Genomic DNA, 16,972 nt, shown 5'->3' with positions numbered 1-16,972 from the left:
TTTTTTTTTGTTTTTTGAACCAACAAATGAGGGACCCCAAACACAATTACTTAGCAAAAAACTACATCGAATTAGATGATAACACGCCGTATCCTCCTTCCATGTGGGCAGCTGACTCTTCTGATCTGTGGCGAACCACTAATTCTTGTGCGAGTTTTCACAGCAGGTTTAGTTTATTTTTTGGAGCAACAAACCCTAACATCTTTCTTTTTGTCAAAAACCTTAATTTAATACAAAGTGATACCTACATTAGAATAAACACTGCCGAGGCTAGTGAACTTCGAAAAATAACAAAAAAAGAACTATTTATTAACGAAAAAATTGCCGAGTTTAAAAACGGAAAAATAGGATATTTTGACTTTTGAAATGTAGTGTCATATAAAACAAAAGCAATTGAAAGAAAAATTTGAACAAAAATAGTTAAAATAAATTAAAGTTAAAAAAAAATTTGAACAAAAATAGTTAAAGTACATTAAAGTAAGAAACTAAGGTTCTATTGATTCTACTTGAATCGAAGCATTTGCCTTGAAAACTAAAACGATATTTTTTAAGTAAATATTAATTATTTTAATTTTTTGAAGAAGATTAAGTTTTCACAATTTTTTAATACCATTCTGTATTTTGTAATTTTTTATATTTTTTAAAATATAACAGTGAAGATGATAATTTAAGTTTCAAAACCGCACACAAACATGACAAGTACGATAAATTTGGAACTTTTTTTTTAACAATTTTGGTACTATTTTAATATGTTTTATCTCGCTTTTAGAACAAATTATTATAAACCAAAAATTCTCAGCATTTTTTAATAAAATTCACGCATTCGAGGATTAAATCTTATAAAAAAAATAATAATAAATATACAAATAAAATAAATAAATAAAAATTAATAACAGTTTTTTCTTATTTTTAATATTTTTTCAATTTAAATAAAATGGTAATATCGCATGTGGCAAAGATACCATTTTAATTATTTTAATCTCAGTATTTGACCATTAAAAATTACACATTTTTATACAATATATGCTTTACAATGAAAAACTGTTAAAAATACTTTCACCGTAAACTTATTTTAGAGTAAATAGGTGGAAACAATATTTGATTCCCACTTTGGGGAAAGCCTCAAAATTGAAAAATAATATTTAGAGGTTCACATTTTTAATATGTCTTCTAATTAAACGAATGAAACCAAAACTTATCAGCTATTCCCACATAAAAAAGGATCTTAATATAAATCCGTCCAATTCTGCCCATTTAAACATATTTATTTAACATTTCTCAATATAATATTTATTTATTTATTATATGTGCTTGGAAAAAAAAATCTTTGATTATAAATTAGTAAAATAAGTGTCTATCAATTTCCTGCTTATGTTAACAATCGGAAGAATTTAAAAAAAAAGAAAGGAACGAGAGAATATTGAGAAAGAATATCTTTTGGCGAAAAACAGCCAATTTTGTAGCTACCTTTTTAAACTATTTCTTTTGAAATCTACTTCCGACTTTCTTTCCCCTCCCGTGACGAATTTTGGTGAGGAGGAGAGTTCGATAATTGATGTCACTGATTGAGGGGGGTTGAAAATTTTGCGCAGTTCAGGTCGACCCTTCCTACAGTATCATAGAATGTGTGGCCTTTCATTAGGAGACTTTTCAGAATGACGGTTTTTAACTTGAACTCGCCTATAATTAAGAGATAGGAAGGTAAGTCGTCCCCTTTAACTCCATTCAAAATAATAAGGAGCAACAGGTGTTAACAAAATTGCATGTTTCCCAAGAAGGGAAGTTAAGAACTTTTGGTGACTAATAATCGAATTTTACTGTTTATTATATTTTTATTTTTACCTTTCTTTTTAATGATATTGAAAACTTTGAAACTGTCATAAATTCTAATATTTTGATTTACCTTTAATAATGAAAAAAATGTTTCCATTGCCCTAGTTTTGAAATGTTGTATTAGTAAATATTTTCTTGACTTACAGATATTATTATTTTCTTCATTTTTTTGTTCTGAATTACATTCATTTTTTCAATCCGTCATTTCACCATTACTTCTCTTTTAGTGTAGGTTGATTAACACGAGCTAATGAAAGAATGTACCTTTTTTGATATAATGTTTTGGATCGAAAACTGCATAATTAAGAGTCAATATTTAAAAAAAAATGCTTTAAAAGTGAAAATTTACCTTTGTAGCAGAATATAAACTCTAATGGAAAGGAAATGGTTCTTGTGATTGATTGTTGAAAAATTTTTTCTGATAAGTATTTGTTTCTTACTAGGGAGCCTAGCAGAATTCACTTTCTTATTATTTATATATACACACAACTACTCGAACAGTTATCCTTTATAATAATTGAAAGATCTAAAAAATTAATATAAATAATAATTTTGATTTATTCAATAAGAAGAATATGATAAATATATCTTTCAAAGAAGACATATAGAATATTGTATTCGTTCTGTGCTGCTACAGAAAAAATTTGGAAATAAAAGTCTATTATTTATTTATCAATGATAAAAATGAGATAAACGATTGAATATATTAATTTTAATTCAATGAGTAAAATGAGTGCTGTTTCAACTCTAATAAAAATTATCTACATTAATATCGATTAAACTTATTAAAAATATTATCCTAAAAAGCGTTACTTTCAATTTAATTTCATTAAATTAAGATTAATTTCAAAGAATTATTAAGGCACAAATTTTTCCTTAAACACGTTTTTTTATGCTACACATGCCAAATACTAAAAAGCTGTATTTTAAACAAAAATGTTAAATAATTAAATTTTAACACCTCACAAGATATATAAAATATGAAATCGTATTATAAACTATGAAAATATGCTTTCACTAGACATAAAATTTTTTTTCTAGCCAACATTGTTAATTTTTCATTTTGCTTACATCACAATAGATCTAGAACTATTTAAGAAAATCAGAAAATATTAGCACACGCTTAAAAAATAAATCATTTTTTTAAAAGTAATTTTTAATAATTATTAAATTTAATTATAATTGAATCATTTTTGGCTAGTAAGGAAAACGAATTTTAATATAGAGTTTTGCAAGATGATTCATTACTTACTCAAATTCCTTTCTAAAAATTACAGAAAATACTAAATTGTTGGTAAGGTTTGAAAGTTTTACTTTATTCGCTTTGGACATTCTTATAAGTTGTGAGGAAAATGTTTTTATTTAAGCAGCTAAGCTGTTTAAAAATATCGTTATAAAACCCTAATAAACTTACTAAGTTTTTTACACTTTTTATTAAAAAAAATTTGTTGAAAATTTCCCCCAATGTTTTACTATTATTTATAAACCATTTCATAATATTCATTAATTATTCAAAACCCCGTGGTCGTAGCGCCGTATGAAAAATAAAACAGTAATGGCCGTTTAAAAAATGAAAATATTAAATTTACTATTTATTTTATAAAATTTTGAGAAGAATATTCTTTAGGTATTCTTCGTGTTTTTCTTTGTCGGTCGAAAATCTCGACCTCTAAAAAATGGTAAAAGAAATTTCTTTTTCCAACTTTTTTTCCCTCCAAATTGCAAAAATTAAACTTTCAAAGTGCGAATTCCTTTGTTACATCTTTTGGCATTTATTTAAAAAGTGTAAAATAAGGGTTCTCTACTGTCCTAAGTCTTACGCAAAGATTTCACATAGTTCTTCTCCCCTACTAAACAAATCACAATCTCCCCACTCAGGGAAGAAATTCCGTAATATTTGAGCGACAACAAATTAAATATTTAGCCAGTTTTTTTTCTTTTTCTTTGTCGACAATGCAAGAGTATATCGATATATTTCATCGAAACAGTTGGAAACTTTGCTCGCAACGAATTGTCTACAACGAATTGTGTCTGTAGCAAATTGTCATTGCAACAGATTGTGCTAACCAAAGAAAGATCAATCACTCGACCAACGGACGTCAAGGTGAAAGTTGACATCACTGGTCTAGTAACTACAGTGGGGCATCGTTTATACGACGATCACTTATACGACGTTTACATTTATACGACGTTTTAGTGTGGTCCCAAATCATTCCTATTCATTTTAATGTAAAAATATATCGTTTATACGACGCACAGAATCGGTTATACGTCGGTTTNTCTAATTGGGGTCAACTCATTAAATAAAAACTTTCAAAATAGTTCAGACTTTTGTATATAGACGAATATAAATAAAAATGAATCAATATATATATATATACATATATATATATACATATATATATATACCATAGATATAAAGGCAGAAAGATCAATCACTCGACCAACGGACGTCAAGGTGAAAGTCGACATCACTGGTCTAGTAACTTGTTTGTACTCTATATCCACGCCCTCTAGTGAACTGCGGTGCACGTTTATTGCAGCTGTAGATAATTTGTTCTTTTTTAATTTGATTTTTATAAGTTGTAATGATTAATAATAATTGATAACATTCAGTCTCTTTTTGCCAGAAAAATCTACAATTCACAAATTTTATGACACATTTTTTTTTCCAGATTTTTTTAAAGATTTATAATTCGTAAATTTTAAAATTAAAAAAAAAAAAAAAATATGTTTTTAAAATTTAATTCTTTATATCATTCTGAAATTCAAATATTTGAAATAAAATAAAACACACAATTTATGTACTTACAAAAAATAAATAAATAAATAACATAAAGAACATTTTAGTAAACATTCCAAGCTAGTCAAAACATTATATTTCATATTAAGCACAAGAAATTGGAAAGTGATAATAATTGCTGAGATATAATCTCATTATTGCCTGTTAGTGTACAATTAGTTTGCTAGTAAAACGTTTTCTTGGTTTTCATTTGTGTGTAATGGAAATTCTAATTATTTTTATTCAAAAAATCTTTCAAAATATGATTTTACTTCTCTATTTCAATTATAAGGTACTTTGATATATGGGTCGTGTTAAAAGTTAAAAATATAAGAAAGTGTTTCACAACATCCACTAAGATGATAAATTGTCTGTCAAGGATGATAAAAAAAATCAATGGTTAAAAAAACAATTCATTGCGATAATGAACATTGAGCTGTAATGCAATTATTGTTCAGCAATCTAAAAGACATTTTCGTGGTTTTCCTTTGCATTTAACGCAACATTTGATTTGTCTAAATTTTACTTTAATTTTGAATAATATATAGGTTACTACAAAAGCTTTTATAAACATGATTTTTCTCTGATATTTAAATTGCAAGTTACTTTGATTTCTGGATCGTGTTAAAAGTTAAAAATATAAGAAAAGTATTTCACAACATCCACTAAGATGACAAATTGTCTGTCAAGAATGATAAAAAAATTAATGGTTAAAAAAATAATTCATTGCGATAATGAACATACAGCTGTATTGTTATTATTGTTCAGTTATCTAAAAGACTTTTTCGTGGTTTTCCTTTGCATTTAACGCAACATTTGATTTGTCTAAATTTTAATTTAATTTTAAATAATATATAGGTTGCTACAAAAGCTTTTATAAACATGATTTTACTCTGATATTTAAATTGCAAGTTACTTTGATTTCTGGATCGTGTTAAAAGTTAAAAATATAAGAAAAGTATTTCACAACATCCATTTGGATGACAAATTGTTTGTGAAGGATGATAGAAAAAATTAATGGTTAAGAAAATAGTTCATTGCGATAATGAACATTTAGCTGTAATCTTATTATTGATCAGTTATCTAAAAGAATTTTTCGTGGTTTTCCTTTGCATTTAACGCAACACTTGATTATTTTAATTTCAACTTAAACTTGGTTAAAATAAATTATTTTACTAACTTTTATAAACATTGTTTTACACCGATATTTAAATTGCACGCTACTTTGATTTTTGGAAAGAGTTTAAAATTTCAAAAAATATGAAGAGCATCTCTTTAATCACCGAAATAATTGACTGTCTGTCAAAGACGCTAAAAAAATGATTTATTATATAAAAAAAGTTCATTACGATTACTGAGCATTTCGCTGGAACTCTTTAAGCGTCAAGCAATCTGAATGATATTTTCGCTGTTTCCCTTTACGTGTAACGCAAAATATGATTGTTTTCTTTAAAAAAAACATTCATAAAGGCAGCAATGTTTAAATATTTACATAAATTATGAGTTATTTTATCTTTATTCCTTGTTAAATCCAAACAAAATGAAGAGCATTTGATTGTGGGCAATTAATTAGCAAGGTAGATAGTCTTACGCGGACATTAAGAGATGAATTGGGAGATTTTGATAGGGATATATATATTATAATAATTTGAATAATTATTCGAGCAAAGGCATTAATAAAGATCGGACATTGAAAGATACAATCGAATTAATAATGCTATGAATAATTATTTTCATGAAAAAATTTTTTATTTTTAATTCTCATCGGAAAATTTAAAAAAATTACTGTTGCATGGCTTAGATTTTGTTTAAAAAAATGTGTCATTAATGTGCATTTTAATTATAACGATTTTAAAGCAATAATAGTAAACTTATAAAATTCAAAGGGTTTTAGTTTTGAACTCGTTCTGTTAAATCAAATTTTTAAATATAAAAAAATGCTAATATAAGCATCCATACTTCAGTTATAATAGAACCAGACGCTTTAAACTAATAACTACGGTTGAATAAGCAAATATCCTTCCTTCGGTTTTAATTAACCCAAGTTCTGAAAACCGAAACTAAACAAAACCGAAACTATAGTATATAATTGCTCGTAATCTGAATGATATCTGGTTTTAAAACTTCAATAAACAAACAAATAAATTATGAGTAATGAATAGACATCTTTAAGCAATATACAAAGTAATATACTGGTTTGCGGAAATGAAAAAATTTTAGAATTTAAACTAAATTGCTTTTTAATGATTACGCGCAATGCTAAGGTACAGCGGGAACTTCAGAAAATAATCCCTAGGATGACGCGAACGCCACTTTTTGTGCGTAAAACCGGTCTGTCAAAAGCGTGTTGCTTTTCGTGTTGCGTGTTTCAGAATTGTCCCAGACAAATTTTGGGAGACGAATAGACGCAGAATGGCATAACAGAGTCATAGATTTTAAATGCAGATTCATACATTTTCCTCAAAATACAGACTTAATGTTTAATTTAGTATTTGCCTTTAGGGTTCATGCTTGAATAAAATGGTTTAAAGGAGTTTTATAGTCTGCGTTGCTTTAATTTACCTTCATTGTTATTAGACAGTGTTTTAATTTATTTTTATTTTGCAAATATAATTTTTTACTAATAATGTTCATACCTTTATCCGGTGGTTCTGGCTCACACCGACCACATTGCTGACGTATAACAGTCACAGTCTAGGAGGTGTTGGTTGTAGGAGCAGGTCTTCGTGGTTTCCTTCTTAATGTTACGTAAATATGGGTCAGTTTATCAAAAAGTCTTCTCTGAAGTCTATGTAAAATCTTAATTATCAGGTAACACTATACAGCTTCATTGTTTTTTCGCAACTGAAACCGGTTTGTACTTGTTTACCTTCATGCATCAATTTGTTAAATTCCACGATATATAGTATAAATTCGAGGATTGAATAAATTAGACGATTTATTGCATAAATTAGAATATTTCTTATATCAGGTTTTATATTTATCTATCATAATAAATAGACTAAATTATTAGACACACTGTAGTTTTTTAATAATTACGTGTATTGCACAAGTTTAAATTCAATACCTTTATATTCAATCATACATGTAATGGGTTTTTATTCAGGAGACTTTTTATATACTTCTTATTCGTATTTATTTTCAACGTATTGCATTGCATTGTTAAACAATCGATACATGAACGTAAGCAAGTGCAGACTGGCTAAAAGCTGAGTAAAAACAATAAAGCTGTATTGTATCACCTGATCATTAAGCTTTTACAGCTTATAGTGCGTCTAATAATTTGGCCAGGTAGCGTCCTCCTGAGTCATCCATAGGTATTGTTTACTTTTCCATGCCTACGACTGCTGATTCTCTTGTCATTTATTTTATTTTCAATCTTCTTAAAAAACTTTATTAAATATTTTCCTTAATAATTAGAGTCAAATGAAATTTGGTTTAGATTCTTATCTATGCTCACCGTTAATTTCAAATCTAAGTTAAAGAAATTGTAAAGAAAGTTCTAACAAAGAGATTTATACATTAGAACAGGAAGCAAATACCAGGATTTCAACCTATATATGAAAATAATGATGGTGTAGCAGTTTTTACTTTGTTGTGGTAACATTTTTACAAGTCAAAAAATAACATAGTTAAGATCCACATTTCCGACAAAAATTTCCACATTTATTATTATTATTTTGGATACTACCTTATTATTATCGCCAAAGCTATTTGTAACTTAACAATATTTAGAACTCAACAATCGCTTCACTCACAACGAGATAAGTGCACGAACTTTTTTTTTTAATATATCAGCCTGTTTGGCAAGTGGAAACATTATAAGCTTATAATATATGGAATGAACCTCAAATAAATCATAAACTTATATAATGGTAGAATCATAAAAATTAAGTAGAATATCATTAAATTTATAGAAACTAATACAATGTGGGAAAATGAAATAGTGACAACTTAGCACAACAAAGAAGTTTTCAAAATCTTACCGGACATTTATTTTTATTTCTTTGATTGATTATCAGAGCATGATTTATAGATAACATTGAAACATTTTTCATCGAATTATAAATGAGTATTTGAAATTTCAATGGTCATATTGCCAAACATAAAATATTATTCATCACCAACATAGCGAAAAAAAATCTTGACTGAAACTGAAAAAGGGAAGAAAAAAAAATAACAAAACAAAATCTTTCCTATTAATAGTACCAGTGGCGCCATCTGCTATGAAATTATGAAAAAAAAGTCGATACATCCTGCCACCCAAGGAGGTGGAAATGTCATATCTTTATCAATGGACATATTTTACAGATAGGCCTGGTAATTTCTCCACGAGCTGTTTTTAATTTAACAACCCTAATAATAGCATCGTTTCCAGGAAATACCTGCACAACTCGTGCAAGAGTCCACTTTAATGGAGGTGAGACATTGTCATTTTTGAGAAGAACTAAATCTCCAACATGAAACTCTGAGCCAGAAACAGTCCATTTAAACTTTGCTTGTAGAGTTTGGAGATAATCTTTACTCCATTTGATCCAAAATTGAGCACGAAGTTTTTGAATTAAGGACCATCTAGACTTGAGACACAAGGATGGTGATGGGTCTCTCTCAGGCAATGAATGAAGTGGAGCACCCACAATGAAATGTCCAGGGGTAAGAGCCTCTAGATCACTTATTTCTGAGGTTAATGAACATAACGGTCGAGAATTGAGGCAAGCCTCAATTTGACACAAGAGCGTAGCCAGTTCTTCGAAATTCAGTGTAGCTGAGCCGCATACTTTCAGCAGGTGTCTCTTGGTTGATTTAATATTAGACTCCCAGAGTCCGCCACAATGAGGTGTAGCTGGAGGAATAAAGTGCCAAGAGATTTGAAGGTTGCAAGAAAAATCTTGGACTGAATTTTCTCGAACAATTTTGTACAGAGACTTCAAATAGTTACTGGCTCCTTTAAAATTTGTGGCATTATCACTATATACATCAGGTAGAAACCCTCGTCTAGCAATAAATCGACGAAAGGATGCTAAGAAGGCTTTTGTTGACAAATCAGAGACAAGTTCCAAGTGGACAGCCTTCGTAGCAAAACAAATGAAAAGTGCAATGTACGACTTTAAGGTGACTTTAGATCTTGGTAAATTTGGTTTGGTTGAAATTGGACCTGCAAAGTCCAACCCAACACGTTGGAAAGGTTTAGATGGAATAACTCGATCACGAGGCAAATCGGCCATGAGCTGGCTTGAAGAAACAGCATTTACCTTTAAACAAGTTATACAGCCTCTGAGGATCTTTCTTACTGTGTTTCTCCCAGCTGGAAACCAAAATTTTTGCCGAATTAAAGATAAAACTACAGAAATGCCAGAATGTAACGAAAGCTTATGATAATATTCTATAATAAGCGTGACAAAATGATGACTTTTCGGCAAAAGAANACAACGAGATAAGTGCACGAACTTTTTTTTTTAATATATCAGCCTGTTTGGCAAGTGGAAACATTATAAGTTTATAATATATGGAATGAATCTTAAATAAATCATAAACTTATATAATGGAAAAATCATAAAAATTAAGTAGAATATCATTAAATTTATAGAAACTAATACAATGTGAGAAAATGAAATAATGACAACTTAGCACAACAAAGAAGTTTGCAAAATCTTACCGGACATTTACTTTTATTTCTTAGATTGATTATCAGAGCATGATTTATAACATTGAAACATTTTTCATTGAATTATAAATGAGTAATTGAAATTTCAATGGCCATATTGCCAAACATAAAATATTACTCATCTACCAACATAGCGAATAAAATCTAAACTGAAACTGAAAAAGGGAAGAAAAAATATAACGAAACAAAATCTTTCTTGATTAATAGTACCAGTGGCGCCATCTGTTATGAATTTATGAAAAAAAGTCAAAACATCCTGCCACCCAAGGAGGTGGAAATGTCATATCTTTATCAATGGACATATGTTACAGATAGGCCTGGTGATTTCTCCATGAGCTGTTCTTAATTTAATAACCCTAATAATACCATCGTGTCCAGGAAATACCTGCACAACTCGTGCAAGAGTCCACTTTAATGGAGGTGGGACATTGTCATTTTTCAGAGGAACTAAATCTCCAACATAAAACTGTGAGCCAGAAACAATCGATTTAGACTTTGCTTGTAGAGTTTGGAGATAATCTTTACTCCATTTGATCCGAAATTGAGCACGAAGTTTTTGAAGTAAGGACCATCTAGACTTGAGACACATGGATGGTGATGGGTCTCTCTTAGGCAATGAAAGAAGTGGAGCACCCACAATAAAATGTCCAAATTTAAGAACCTCTAGATCACTTATTTCTGAGGTTAATGGACATAACTGTCGAGAACTGAGGCAAGCCTCAATTTGACACAAGAGCGTAGCCAGTTCTTCGAAATTTAGTATAGCTAAGCCTCATATTTTCAGCAGGTGTCTCTTGGTTGATTTAACATTAGACTCCCAGAGTCCGCCAAAATCAGGTGTAGCTGGAGGAATAAAGTGCCAAGAGATTTGAAGGTTGCTGGAAAAATCTTGAACTGAATTATCTCGAACAATTTTGTACAGAGACTTCAAATAGTTACTGGCTCCTTTAAAATTTGTGGCATTATCACTGTATACATCAGATGGCAACCCTCGTCTAGCAATAAATCGACGAAAGGATGCTAAGAAGGCTTCTGTTGACTAATCAGAGACAAGTTCCAAGTGGACAGCCTTCGTAGCAAAACAAATGAAAATTGCAATGTACGACTTTAAGGTGACTTTAGATCTAGGTAAATTTGGTTTGGTTGAAATTGAACTTGCAATGTGCAGCCCAATACGTTGGAAAGGTTTAGATGGAATAACTCGATCACGAGGCAAATCGGCCATGAGCTGGCTTGAAGAAGCAGCATTTATCTTTAAACAAGTTATACAGTCTCTGAGGATTTTTCTTACTGTGTTTCTCCCAGCTGGAAACCAAAATGTTTGGAGAATTAAAAATAAAACTACAGAAATACCAGAATGTAATGAAAGCTTATGATAATATTCTATAATGAGCTTGACAAAATGATGACTTCTCGGTAAAAGAATAGGATGTTTAGCCGACAGTGACAGATTTGAATTTTTGAGTCTCCCACTAATTCTTCAGACCGTGTCAGAGTCTAGAAAAGGTGAAAGGGTTATGATTTTATAATTTCTTGGAACACAGCCTTTATTTTTGATTGACTTAATTTCAGCACTGAATTCCACCATTTGAATTTCTCTAATAATTGCGATAAAAGCATTATCCAGTTCACAAACTTGAAGACCACCCTTAATCCGATTTTCCGAATTTCTCGAGTTGAACATGAATCTTCTACACCAAGCAACCACTCTTATTAATTTGCTGAATGATGAATATTTTTGAATTAACTCTTACATGGAATTACTTTCAGCTGATGAGGCATGTATTAGAGTGTCATGGTTAGAATTATCAACAGAGTTTGGCTTAACCTCTTCGGTGAATGCTGAATTTGCATTAGATAGCCAATCCGGACCCTGCCACCAAAGTTCCAAGTCCATAAGCTTCTTTGGAAAAATTCCTCGAGATGTGCAGTCGGCAGGATTTGAATGACCAGAGACGTGATTAGGTATTGATTCAGTCAAAGATGTGATCATGGCTACTCTATTTCTGACAAATTGATCTTTTAATGAATCTGATCGTATCCAGTAAAGTACTATTTCTGAATCAGTCCTAAGGAAAACTTGATCCCAGAATTTATTCATCTATCATGAAATTGTATCAAACAGTTTAGATAGTAGATGGGCTGCGCATAATTCCAAATGTGGCAGTGGAATTGCTTTCAATGGAGCTACCCTTGTTTTAGCAGTCACTATGTTGACAGTGATTTCGTTGTCATGCACAGAACGAATATAAAAGACTGCTGAATATGCTTTAATAGAAACATCACAAAAGCCATGGAGTTGAATACATTTAGCTGGAGTGTCAGCTGGCATTAATCTTAGTTTGATTTTTACGTCTCTAAATTGCTCCATTTCCGAATAAAATGTTTTCCATGTCTTATCTACTTCTTTAGGAATAGGTTCATTCCAAGGCAACTTATTTTTCCAAAGAATTTGTAGCATTACTTTTAAGACAATAGTGGTTGGAGACAAGAAGCCTAGGGGATCATAAATCTTTGCGATGACTGAGAGGAGATTTCTTTTTGATAGAATTTCACCTGGCTGTGAAATCTTAACTCGAAATGTATCTTCCTTAAAATTCAAAAACAGTCCTAAAATCTTATGAGACTGGTTTTCCCTCATTGAAATGTCTCGAATCGCAAGAGCATGGTCAGGAATATTGTTAAGAACTTCTGGACAATTGGAAGCCCATTTCCTTAAGTTAAATCCTCTCTAGAAGTGCATTGAGATCAGTCACAAGTTGTTTAGCTTCTGTAATAGAATCGGCACCTGAGAGTAGATCGTCAACGTAAAATTCATCCTTTAATACCTTTGAAGCCTCCGGAAGACTAACTTCTTCATCGTTGGCTAACTGCTTTAAAGTTCGTACCGCAAGAAAGGGAGCACATGCTGTACCATAAGTCACTGCAAGCAATCTGTAAACCTGTAAATCGCTATCAGGGTTATATCTCCAAACAATTCTCTGAAAATCGCAATCTTCATTCGAATTTGGCGATACATTTTCTCAATGTCCCTGCTGATTGCCATCTTGAAATATCTAAATTTCAATAAAATTGAAGAAAGCTCTAGCTGCAAACGAGGGCCTAAAAACAGTGTACTATTAAGAGAATTTCCATTAGAGTCTTTAGCGGAAGCATCAAAGACTACTCTTAGTTTAGTAGTCGAACTATCTTCCTTTATGACAAAATGATGGGGGTGGTAAAATGATTTCTCTTCATCATTTCTTTCATCAGGGGGAACAAGTTCCATTTGTCCTAACTGAAGGTACTCTAGCATAAATTTCGAGTGTTGCTCCTTAAGAGAATTGTTTTTACTTAATTTAGTTTCAAGGTAGTTAAATCTCGTAAGAGCTTGTGAGGTAGAATTGCAAAAATTATTATTAGACTTAAATGGCAATCTTACAGTGTAACGACCTGAAATCCGAGTGATTGTGCTATCATAAAAACTTTCGCAATCAGCATCATCTTTGGTTCTCAACTCAGTTTGGGGAATAGATTCAAGTTCCAAAAAAGCTTTCAATTGACTTTCTAAAGTAGCAACTATGTGGCAGTTCACAACATCCTTTTCGTGTTTAGCGGCAGAAAAAGTTCTTCCTGACACTAATCAACCCAAATGAGAATTTATGGCAACTGGTGTACCCTTTTTTCCAGAAATAAGTTGACCTAATAGCATTTCGGCATACATATCTGCAATGAAATGTAATACATATATGCATGTATTTACTGCATATATGCATGAAATGACATACATATATGCAATAAAATGTCAACTGGGCTTGCAATAAAAAATGTAGGATCGGCAAGTTTAAATCCTTGAAGGTGTGGCCAATAACTAGAGTCAAATTTAAAATTTGTCAAATCACTCGTGATTTGTGTTAAAACTAGTGCAGTTCAATTAAATTCTTCGTTTTCATTAAAATGAGGCTTGAATTCTAAAATAATTTAAATTAAGATTTGTCTCAATCATTGTATTATTTATAGCAGATATTGTTTTATTTGAGACAGTCTCTGTTAATTGCAATAAAGTTGCACACCTTTTACTTATGATGCATTTCTGGGAGCCATTATCAATCAATGCTCTGCATGTAATTAAATTACCCTCTACATTTTTTACCTTTATCAAAGCGGTTGACAAAAGAGTATTACTATCTACACAATTAGAATTTAAACAAGTTGTGCTAAATTGAATACTTACCCTCATTGTAGGAACATTTTCAGAATTGGCATTATCTATATTTGAGTTAGAATAGCAAACTGTATTGCTTACATTAGGTTCTTCAGAATTAGAATAAAATCTATGCAATGAAGTATGATGTTTTCTTTGACATGCCTTACAGGTGTTAGTAAAACGGCATTTATTTGCCACATGGAATTTTCTTTAACAATTTATACACAGCTTTTTAGATTTAACTACTCTCCACCTGTCATCAACAGACATCTTATTATCATTGGGACAATTAACAATCGAATGAATTTCATTGCAAATATTGCATAAATTTTCTGTTTTGTTTAATACCACATCATTTACAAAAGCCTTTTTAGGAAGAACCCTTGGCTTGCATTCTGTTTGATTTGGAATACTTTTCGCTTGTTGCTCAAGAAATTTATCCAATTCTAAAAATTTTGGAATATATTGATTAGTAAAAGATAATTCCCATCTTTGCTTTTGTGTATCATCTAGTTTTCCCAAAATAAAATATATTAAAATAACATCTACCATCGGATTAACTTCTAACTTTAAAGTTGAAAGAATTCGAATAACTTCATTACTCGCTTCTGAAATTTCAAATATCGAAGCCGCAGAATTAGATTTAATTGCCTTTAGATGAAATAGTTTTGAAATTAGCGCGAACGTTAATTCACGTTTATTATCATATCTCGCAACTAGAGTCTGCCATGCTTGCTTATAATTTTCATCTGTGAGCGAAAATCCGGAAATAAGCTTGTGTGCAGTACCCTTTAAACTAGCAAACAAATATTGAAATTTATGAAGTTCTTTTAATTCTGGATTTTTATCTATGGAACTCAGAAATAATTCTTTAAATGACATCCAATTATTGAAATCTCCATAAAAACTCGGTAACTCGAATTTGGGCAATTTTAGACAAAAATCAAGTTAGTTTCAGTTTCGATTTATCTGGAGAAAAGCCGCCATTATTAGTACTGTTTACTTTTGATTTCAATTCCGACATTTCCCGCGCAATATTAATTCGCAACGTATCAATATTAGATGCCAAATCATCAAATTCTTTCATATTGATTGCCTCTTCCTCATTCTTGCAAGAAATTATAATTTCCGTATGAATCTCATTAACCTCCACCTATATTTCATTCATTTGAGCCGGAAAAAAATACATTTTATTCGCTCTTTCTATTTCCCCAGACAGAAATTTCGGTTTCAGAATATTGTTTATACGTGTTACTTTACCTTTCAAAATACTACGTCTTTTTTTTAAAGTTTCCATTATAATTACAAAATAGAATCAAGATTTATCGACGGACCGAAAATAAGATCAAAAAACAATATTAACTGGAGCAATCTAAAATACTTTTATCTAGCTCTCTTAATTGAAATCAAAGCGACAATTATAAACAATAGCTCAGTTTTTTCGCTCCAGTCTCGAAGGACCAAAAAATGGAATGAACCTTAAATAAATCATAAAGTTATCTAATGGAAAAATCATAAAAATTAAGTAGAATATCATTACATTTATATAAACTAATACAATGTGGGAAAATGAAAAAATGACAATTTAGCACAACAAAGAAGTTTCTAAAATCTTACCGGACATTTACTTTTATTTCTCTGATTGATTATCAGAGCATGATTTATAACATTGAAACATTTTTCATTGAATTATAATTGAGTAATTGAAATTTCAATGGCCATATTGCCAAACATAAAATATTACTCATCTACCAACATAGCGAATAAAATCGAAACTGAAACTGAAAAAGGGAAGAAAAAAGTAACAAAACAAAATAGTACCAGTGGCGCCATCTGCTATGAAATTATGAAAAAAAAAGTCAAAACATCATATATATATGAGCAATTCTACAAATAAACGCCAGTTAGGCGGCCAAAAAAAAATTAAAAAAAATTTGGGGGGCACACTATTTCTACATGAATTTTTTTCTTCCTTACACTCTAAAAAGGCGAGAAAAAATCGTGAACATGAAATTTTTTCTTTGTGACATACTTTAAATGTGACATACTCTTTCTGACATAGTCAGATAAATCTGAGCCGTTTATTCAAATAAAACGATTTTTACATAAATATAATATTATTATAATGTTTTTCTAAAATGTATTTATAGAGATTTCATAGTATAAGATTATATTTTAGTATAAAAATTGGCGTTTATTTGTAGAATTTCTCATATCGTCGCTTTGAAACTAAACCGTGGTAACTCAAAAAAGCAAATTTTTCAGGAGAGCAATTTCTATCTAATGCTAATCACGCCAATGCGATAACGATTTATCTGCTCTCTAAATTAATTTTATTGAACTATGAAGATAATACTTTTTTTCTCTAAAAGGGTGATTTTTTTTACACAAAATGACCCAAATATCTCATTTTTCGATTTTTTTGAGTTTTACGGCGATAAAAGCGACGATATGAGCAATTCTAGAAATCAACGCAAATTAGGCAAACAACAAAAATAATTTTTTT

General features: G+C 30.3%; 1 protein-coding gene across 1 annotated transcript in view; it reads right to left on the bottom strand.

Annotated features, from left to right (window-relative positions):
• LOC107440250 (uncharacterized) overlaps window positions 1-16,972 on the bottom strand; it is a 22,989-nt gene that overhangs the window by 4,856 nt on the left and 1,161 nt on the right. The window lies entirely within an intron of this gene.

Source organism: Parasteatoda tepidariorum, chromosome 8 (genome assembly GCF_043381705.1).
Source record: "Parasteatoda tepidariorum isolate YZ-2023 chromosome 8, CAS_Ptep_4.0, whole genome shotgun sequence".
Lineage (NCBI taxonomy): Eukaryota > Metazoa > Arthropoda > Arachnida > Araneae > Theridiidae > Parasteatoda > Parasteatoda tepidariorum.
This window is presented reverse-complemented; position numbering and strand designations above follow the sequence as displayed.